Below are 9,835 nucleotides of genomic sequence, written 5' to 3' on the forward strand. Positions count from 1 at the left end.
ACACATTTTGATTATTTATCTCCTATTGCCTTTATGTTGTAGACTGGGATTTGGAGAGTCAACTACCAGTTGCAGTCAATTAAAGATTCACATATACAGGGCTGTATGCTATTATTTTTCTAATGTTTTGTTATTGGTTGCCCTTTGCCCCCTCAGTTTTAGTTCTTTCACATTCACTGTTGATTTGCATATTCATCAGTTTGAGCTCTGCACCTGCTGCCACCCACAGATGAAGCTGAGCAGATTAGCGGTGCATGACACCCAAATTTGTATGGTCGATTTGGACTGACTTTTGCTGTGGGAATAGTTGAAATTCACTCCTGGAAAGCTCAGAATTGACAACTGGAACCTGCCGTATTAGCAGCACCTAAGAGGCTAATGCGTAAAGGCTTCTGAAAATGTTGCAGGGGCATTCATCATTTTCATATTGTTATATATGGATAACCCATTTCTCTTGTAAACTTTCTCAGTATGATTTCAATGGATACACTTATGCCCATTTTTGCTCTTGAAATTTTTCATTAGAAACTGGATCATCCCATTCCTTGATTCCAAAATGAATGCTGTTAGAACACCCTTACCCATTATCAAAAGACCTGTACCCATTGTTTTACATGTAAACCCACACTGGCAGGCAGCAAGCAGAAAACTAGTGAGATTAGCCAACGCCCTACTTCACAGTGTCAAACATTGTCAATTCTCCCCAAAAAAACAACAGTTTTGTGGCATTCGCTCCCTCAGTTAGCACATTGCAGCTACTCTGCCCTGACAACTTTGTCTGTCTGTGTAATGTGTCCAGTGTAACACTTTGTGATGTGGCAATTATGCACTAAAGACTCAAATTGATGTCAGTAGGTGACACTTACATTTAATTAATGACTAACTGTGTGGGCACATTGAACTTTTATTCTATTCAATTTTTTTTCTTTTTTATGTAGAACTCACAGATTTGAAAAAATCATAATACTTGCTCAGGGCTCCAGAGTGCGCCCAAAATCTTAGTTGATAGTGCGAAAAAAAAAAAATTCTTGGTCACATTGTTACACCTAACATTTAGCAAGACAATTATTGTTGGTTGGTTGGTTGTTTTCACCAAAACTCAATCGAGGAAGAAGGTAAGGGCCAATCAACAGCAGAGAAGGATTGCTCAATTTATATTTCTGTGGTGATTTGACACCGATACCTATGGCGTTGACAACGCACGTACCCTCACATTTATACTTGTGTGTTGGTGTCTGTGTCGCTCTGCAGTTACATCGCCGCAATGCTATTTAGCAGTGGGGTGTCTATGCTGAACTCGGTTGACTTCTGCTGGCGAGCCGGCTAACTTTAATGAGGCTAAACAATAGTACGGCTCTTTCCAAATGTTATTGACCAAATGGATCAAATTCTGATTGTGAGTCATTTCGTGGGGGTTGTGAAAGTATAGTTTTACAGCTGCTTGTTCGGCCACTTATGAAACTAGCTTCAAAGTATGGAGCACTTCCGGGGAGACTGGAGGAAATGCAATGCTACCAAGTCGACTAATCACATTTTTTGCGGTCTGCACCGCTGTGACATATAGTTACATTTTTCTGAGAGCAGCACACACTTTTAAGTCATTTGAGCATTTTTATTTTTTTATTTTCAGTTTCTCAAGCACTTTAAACATCAGCACTTTAAGTTTCGTTTTTACAGTAATTAATAAGTTTTTGACATTTTGTTATTAGTGCTGTGATTCTAACAAAGACAAACATTTACCTGTAAGTGTTCCTGTTTAAAATCATTTACATAACTATCAACATGTATGGGAAATGACAGAAGGTTAGACTATACTGTTTTGGTGCTAAAGGCGCTGTGAAAAGTTTAGGGGGCACCTAAATTTTGTAGCGGTGCATATAGTTAGTCTCGAGTCTGCTGCAGTCATACCCTGAAATTTAAAGGCCTGCTATTGGTTGAAAACAGCTTTTGAACTTGTTCATGTTCATGTCACACACATTTACTACTTACACTTGTGTACAGATGGTGGAATAATATAAGCAGTACCGTGTGTAACAGATAAGTAACATTTAATGTATGTATAGTTTTTAAAGAGCACACGTTCATCTGAGTATGTTGTAGAGTCTGTGTGCTCTTACTGTCATTCTCTACTGCAGAGTTAATTACAAACCCAAATTACATTTGTTTGTCACTGTTTTCGTCCTACCATTCATTTTGACTGATTGTCCCACTTTGAGTAACCCCTGATCAGGTTGATCAGCCCATCTGAGGCCATTGCTGACTGGGCCAAATGCTGATTAAACATGCTCAAAAACTCACCAAACTTTGCACATAATTCAGGCGGGGCAAAATTTTTTAGATTTTATGGGTCTTACACATGGGCGTGGCAAAACGGCTCATTAGCGCCCCCTACATAGCAGCCACCGGCCAAAGTTGGAACTACGTCTACAAAATTTCTGTGGTACATGTATCATGTCCAGACATAAAAAAAGCCTCTTGGAGCAATGCCCCACACTTTATGTGATTTACACACTTTATACTTAAACGAACTCTTCCTAGAGAATTAATCAGACCGACTTCAGATTTTCACTGTGTGGTCTAAACCCATTGACGAAGTTGTACAAACAGTGAGTTTTTGTCTACGAGTGTGCCCATGGTGTGGCGTCCAAAATCGATGATTTGCCATAAAACAGGAAGTTGTTGTAACTTCAGTCTGCATGCTCACATCTGCCTGAACACATCTACATGCCATTATTCACTCAATGTCATAGCACCACCTGCTGGCATCAGAAAATGATACGTTTTATGCTGTGATGTACTATGCCTAGCAGGTTGGACATATCAACTTCAAAACTATTTCAGAAAACCCTTTACACATTGATGATGTCCTGTTGTAAAGCGTGTGAGTTTTCCTTCAACGGCGTATCTGTGGCATGGCAGCGAAGTTCCATGCTTCACCATTAAACTGGAGGTCACTACTTCACTGGACATGGTCAGATCTGTACCAAAATGTACATGCTTGATAACAGTCCGGCCCCAAACACATGTACATGCCAATATTCAGTTATAGTCATAGCAACAAGTGCTCCGTAGCTGCACAAAGTGGACGCAGGAAGTGACGTTTAAAACCTTCATTCAGCGTCCAAAGCACGTGGCAAATTCACTGTCGCACCAGCAGAGCTTCTGGAATGCGGCCGCCTCACACCTCGACGCGTTATTATTATTATTATTATTACCATAGTGAATTTGTGCAAGTGATAAAAACCCATCCTATGCACCATCGACCTGTAAAAAAAACAAATTTATTCATATATAGTCAGTGTTTCACACTAAATGATATATTTCCATTTCTAGTAGCTTAGGTTATTTCTTATTTAACCATTTTTATTCTTCTTGTTTACTGCTTGTACTCCTTGTTTAGTGTTTACACACCAGCCTACTTGTCTCACTAGCCTGCTACAAACACAGTAGCTTGCTCCACCTCTTTCAGTTTCTCTCTACCTGTACTTGTGTACTCTGTTGACATTCTCCATCAGCAGTGGGCTATGTTTTATAAAGTGGCTGAAATGACAATGTAGTCGCAATTTCTACCCGCGATTCTGTTTTCAGCAGCAAGTGCGCCGCATTTTGAGGAGGTTTGTTATTGAGGAAGCCTATCGAAACCAACGTTGCAAGCTACTGAGAAACATCTGCACCAGTGTGTTCACTGCTGTTTATCTGCTTGTAAAATATCTGTGTCTTATAACGTAATAGATGGCATCTCTGTCTGTGTTTCTCTACAAAATGCTAAAATGGATCACCAAATATATATAGGCGGCCGTCAATATACCCATACCCTGGTCTGGCCCCTCTGGCATTTGCCAGAACTGCCAGATGGCCAATCCGCCACTGGGACACTAAACAAAATCATATAAGAATCCATCTGAAAAGGTTAAAAGTATTGCTTTTATGCTTGTGGATCATGCTCCTGGAACGTAATACACATTTAGGCTTTTATTAAAAGTCAGCTTACCTTATACCCAGCTTACATGTATCTGTTATTTCAACTGAATGTTGAATACTGGATATATTTTATGGTGTAGCAGGTTCTACAAGTTCTGCTGGGTTTCTTAACTACTACTACTACTGTAGCATTATCATAAATTTTGCCTGAAACGTCTAATTTGGACAAGAGACAACCACATATCATATAATCCAGATGCAGTTCCACTGAAAGACTATAAACAGGAACATTGAATTAATTCATGTCAGTTTTATCTATTGCTTTATTTGTTCCCGTTTTTAAATCAATTGATTAGCTTGTATGTTGTTACTGTCCAATGCATCGTTTCATAGTTTATTTAGAATTACAACATGCATGGGGGTTCCACAGGGAGCATGAAGGACTTCAGCAGTGCTCAGAGATGTCCTGGCAGACTCAGTTAGACAGTAAGGATGACTGATCTACATGACCTTAACAGTACAGGCAGATGCACTTTTCCTCCGTACATGCCTGTTCCCAAGACAGCACCAACTCCAAACTTATCGATCGACAGAGTTACATGGCCTGTACAGTCCTTAATCTGTAACAGATCCATTACTCACTGTACTGTTCAGGGTTTGGCTTTCGAGTTGACATTGATTGTATTTTCTGTGCTGTTTTTCAAACAGTGTGTTTATTTCAAGCAGTACTCCATTGTAAAGTTCAAGTTCAGGTACAACTTTATTACCCCTTAAGGAAAGCAGTTAAGTCAGTGGTCCAAAAATCTACACTCAGACTGTACACCAGACAAACACTAAATAAAATGATGAATTGAATGTGACCTCAACTTAACTTGACAGATGATTGCATTTATTAATTTATGTATAAGACACAGGAAAACAGTAACCCATCTACAGATACAGCCTTGTAAAATACATTAGCCAAAGTAAAACCCAGACATTGTTTTGGTCATTGCTCAGCGACTCACTGATATTTAATAAAGCTGTGTGCAACCAGCTAATGTATCTAGTAGGTATAAGGTTTTTTTGTAATAAAGACAAATGTTGAGTCTATTTGTAAGCTCATTCAGTCACAGTCTTGAAATTAATTAATTCATTACTCCAGACAGCTTGGGATCCCATTAATGAATATGTGTTGCAGCACTTAATGTACTAAAGAGATATGGTGCCTTATAAAACCACTTTAAAGCAAAGTGTCTCTGAATGATGTATTGAAGACTTCGTTTAATTCATGTGTTTGTTGAAAGCAGACAATAAGCGTGTGGTCACATTTACTAAATCAACTCTCCCCCGGGACAGCCATAAAGTTTGCTGTTGCTTATTTTCTTATTCAATTTAAATTTCACACCATTTACAATACATGTCTTCTTAGAGTAATGTTCTTTTAAGTGGTTATGAATTATACATTTTAATGAATTCATTTAGCATAAATACTTGTCTGAAATTAAACGTGCAGACACTGTTGTGGTGAGGAAAATACATTGTTGTAAGTATTATTATCTTTAATAAATTAAGGCATCTCTGTCTCTCAGCTTGCCACTGGGCCTGTTTTTAAAAAGAATACTGTGTTATCCCAGCATGTTATTTTGCCCTAGTCACATATTGATAAATGTAACAAACCACAGAATTTAGCATAGCAAGGGACAAAATCTTCCTGAATGGTTTAGAATCAGTAGGTGTGGAATTGTATAAGTAATATTGGACTTTCAAGCATCAAAATTATTATTATATAAAATTTGCCTTGCAGTAAAATGTTACAGTATTCATGCGTATGTTTGAAATACAGCATATGTAGCCCCATGTAACCATGGCTAAATTAATAAATGAGCCTGTATGGTTTGAATGTCTTCTTTTGCCAACGGTTCTTGATGCAAATCTAGCAACTGGTTCCTATTAAAATACAAAGAAATGTAGTAGAGGCAACACATTCATCTAAGATAATCGGCACATTTTCATGGATCACGTGTAAATGAATATTTTCAAGTACACAAGAAAGAAAGAAAGCAGTTTCATATCAGTGTTGCTGCTTTTACTTAATTGTATCCATGAAATGAGCTTTAAGATGCAGATGCAAAGCCAGCTTAATGTGTGGTAGAGTAGAATGGTAAGAAAAACATGGACATTTTAGTATGGTTACATTAAATACTGCATGAACACGTGTTGTGGTTTGACCCTAATTTGGCAAAAGCTGTGTACTGACCCAAATATAATTAATTTATGAGAATTTGACTTTGAAAAATTAAAGACGAGAGGTGAAGATGTGAAAAGTTTAAAGATCTTGTAGCCTGACTTGACTGTTCTGTATTCGTGGTGTAGTGCTGGCCATCCCAAAATAAATGTCAGGCCAGTGTGAGGAATTCTTAAGTCCTGTCACATATTGATCTCTGTCTAATAGAGTTTTAAACAGGGATCCGTGGCTTCAAGAGATGTCCTTGCTATTAGACATGTTACCTTCATTGACCATCAAACTTTCACGTCATGTCATTTTTATTTAACAGCCTGTATCCCCTTGCAATGAGAATTTCTCTTAGACTGTCAACTGGTAGTGATGACGGCTAGAATCAGCTAAACTGACATACTGTATTATAACATTAAGCTGGTGAGAGTTTATAGTATTTCGATATAATAGTGAAAGATATTTACATTTCATGTTATATCTACACAGCGCAGGACTGTGTTGTCTCAGACCTTACTTGACTATTTAGGACTGTAATGGATGGATGTGTTCCAGCAGTTGATCTGAGTCATCCATCCATTTTGTGTGCATTCTACTATGTGATTGTTTGTGTAATATCTTCCTCCAAGGCAGGGTGACGCTATCAAACATCTGCTAATCAGACTGTGGCCATGAAATAAAGCTGCATGAAGTACTGCAAACAATTACTGGTCCTGCTTGTCCTCCAAGCAGCCTACCATTCAAACACTGGAGGACTTCACAGCCTTTATATCAAAGTGTTTTTTGTTCATTCCAACAACATTACAAATGTCAAACGTACCGAAGAGGCTGTCTCTATCTCACTTTCTCTCTCTTTCTCATTATTGCTGTCCTGTAATCAGGCTGTTATTGCACCTTTTTTTGTGATTTCATTTCCATAGAATTCCCCCATGGAAACCTAACCTTTAGTAGTCTTTTAAAATGCCAGCTCTTCTCCTACTCCTGGCAAGCGGAATGGCAGTTCCATTGGTGAGACTCTGTAATATGACAAAGTACCCTGTCCCTCCCCAACCAAATCCTCTAGGGGCCAAAATTATATGGTGTCAAGATAAGAATTTCATAGTGATTTGTAAATACGCTGTATTCCCCTCTATATTATCTACAATACTTGGTGCAGGTTCTTATGATTTTGATACCTTAATGTTATTTTGGTATATTTACAAAGGTATCTACCTATCTACCTCCCTACCTACGTATCTATCCATCTACCTCCCTAATGTAGTGGACAACAGTGTGGGTTTGTGCATTTTATATTAAATTTGAACTACTCAAAACTATTCCCCTCTCCCTGAGAGCAGGGGGGTTAATTATCAACCCTCTACAGACGGCTGAAGAGACCCCAACGGAAGGGGGGTGGGATAGGTCACTTTCTCTAAGTGCTATTCCTGAGCAGTTGATCGTAAAACTGGCCACCTTTGACAACAGCCGAGACAAGTCTCTCGGTGCCTGAATTGTTAAAATGACAAAGAAACTAACCAAAGATTACAAACAGCCTATCGGAACTCTCCTTGGAGGGGGGCAGGAAACCCTAAACTGCCCCCTCCACACATGTAACCGTGGCAACTGACCTTGCTCTGTGTTTCATTACCCCATAAAAGGGATACTCCTTGTCACACCCACTTGTGACAAAATCCAGAGCACCACGGACCGTCCTGAACTTTGTGTAAACAAAGACTGCAGTCTCCAAAGACTCAAAGCATTAACTGTTTAATTAAATCTTTTAGTTACTTGATTACGTTTACCTCTATTTGAGTAGTTATGTTACCATGTTGTTGCTATCTGTATTATTGCTGAAAAGAAAGTGTTTTTATTTTCAGCAAGATTCCGCTCTTCCGTTTTGCTCTCTGAACGCTTCGGCACGCGTCCGGCATGCCTCTCCCGGCAACGCCCTAAGAATTCCGACCAGTGCAACGAAGCCTTTGTTTCGCTTGAAGCTAAATACGCGAAGTGCCGCGACATCGATTTTTACCTCAGATCCAGCAGCTTTACTTGTTTTATATTCTCTTTCTTTCATTTTGTTGAAGTTATCAGTCCGTTAAGTTACACTGATCTAATTCAGGAACGACCAAGTTCCCTTTTTAAGCTTTTTCATCGAGACCCCAAGCGGAAGGGGTTGGTCAGACCAAGCCACATGGTCTCGCCAGCGGCAATGAGGGAAACCTGAAAACAGCCAAATTGCCAGACGGAGGACGGCCAACCCTTGAGGTTTTTCTTCAGTCAGACACGGAAAACCCCGGAGAATCCTTAGCAAAAAGCCAGGATCGGGCAGCTAGCGTGGGACCCGTGCAACAGGCCAAAGCAGGCCTCCGACAAGCAGTAAGAACCAACAAAACATTCTGTGGTCGGGGAGGTCCCACAATGTTAATATTGTCTTTTAACTCCTAAACTCATTGCTTACTTTCATTAGTTCTCCTCTGCCGTATGAGTCAAATGCTCTCAGTGAAATCATACAACATGTTTTACACCTCTGTATATTTGATAGTGAGATAGAGTATAGGCAACATTTGTCTTTATGAAGATTTTTTTGTAAATAACATACAAAAATAGCTAATTAGTTTAAATTATCTTCTACTGTAGGATTATAATGCTATAATTCCATAGTAACCCAGAATTGACGTAGTGTATTTGTTATAAAAATTGGTGGTCACCCTTTCTTACCGAAGCTGAGCAGCGTCGGACTTGAATCCAGGTTGGGAGTAGGGTCACAGGATTGCCTGATGTGTTTTTCTTACTAACTCTTATTTGTGCATTTTCAAAGCCACATGTGGCAAGTTTGTTTTATGTAGCTCATATTATATATTTGATATTATTTTGCATATGAATAGGAATTATTTTATAATAGGCATGTACCTTAGTCCAGTAGAGGTATTAAGACAGAATTCACTAAATATGTTAATGTTGTGTCAGCCCTTTGCATGGTACACACACAAATCCTCAAGCCTTTCCTCAAACTGCTGTGCTTGCCAGTACATGATTACAGAACATCGCATTGGCTAGACCAGATGACAAGGTACAAAGAAAATAAAGGACCAACATACAGGTGAAACTCGAAAAATTAGCATCGTGCAAAAGTTCATTTATTTCAGTAATTCAACTTAAAGGTGAAACTAATATATTATATAGACTCATTACATGCAAAGTGAGATTTCAAGCCTTTATTTGATATAATTTCGATGATTATGGCTTACAGCTTATGAAAACCCCAAATTCAAAATCTCAGAAAATTAGAATATTACATGAAATCAACAAAAAAAGGATTTTAAATATAGAAATGTCAGCCCTCTGAAAAGTATAATCACTCATATGTACTCAGTACTTGGTTTGGGCCCCTTCTGCATGAATTACTGCCTCATTGCGGCGTGGCATGGATGCTATCAGCCTGTGGCACTGCTGAGGTGTTATGAAAGACCAGGATTCTTCAATAGCGGCCTTCAGCTCTTCTGCATTGTTCGGTCTCATGTCTTTCATCTTTCTCTTGGCAATGCCCCATAGATTCTCTATGGGGTTCAGGTCAGGCGAGTTTGCTGGCCAATCAAGCACAGTAATCCCATGGTCATTGAACCAGGTTTTGGTACTTTTGGCAGTGTGGGCAGGTGCCAAGTCCTGCTGGAAAATGAAGTCAGCATCTCCATAAAGCTCGTCTGCTGAAGGAAGCATAAA

At 39.1% G+C, this 9,835-nt stretch overlaps 1 protein-coding gene across 1 annotated transcript in view; it reads right to left on the bottom strand.

Annotated features, from left to right (window-relative positions):
• LOC123961617 (rho guanine nucleotide exchange factor TIAM1-like) overlaps positions 1-9,835 on the bottom strand; it is a 48,218-nt gene that overhangs the window by 12,743 nt on the left and 25,640 nt on the right. The gene's annotated exons all lie outside the window — the stretch shown is intronic.

The sequence above is a fragment of the Micropterus dolomieu genome, linkage group LG22 (genome assembly GCF_021292245.1).
Source record: "Micropterus dolomieu isolate WLL.071019.BEF.003 ecotype Adirondacks linkage group LG22, ASM2129224v1, whole genome shotgun sequence".
Taxonomy (NCBI): domain Eukaryota; kingdom Metazoa; phylum Chordata; class Actinopteri; order Centrarchiformes; family Centrarchidae; genus Micropterus; species Micropterus dolomieu.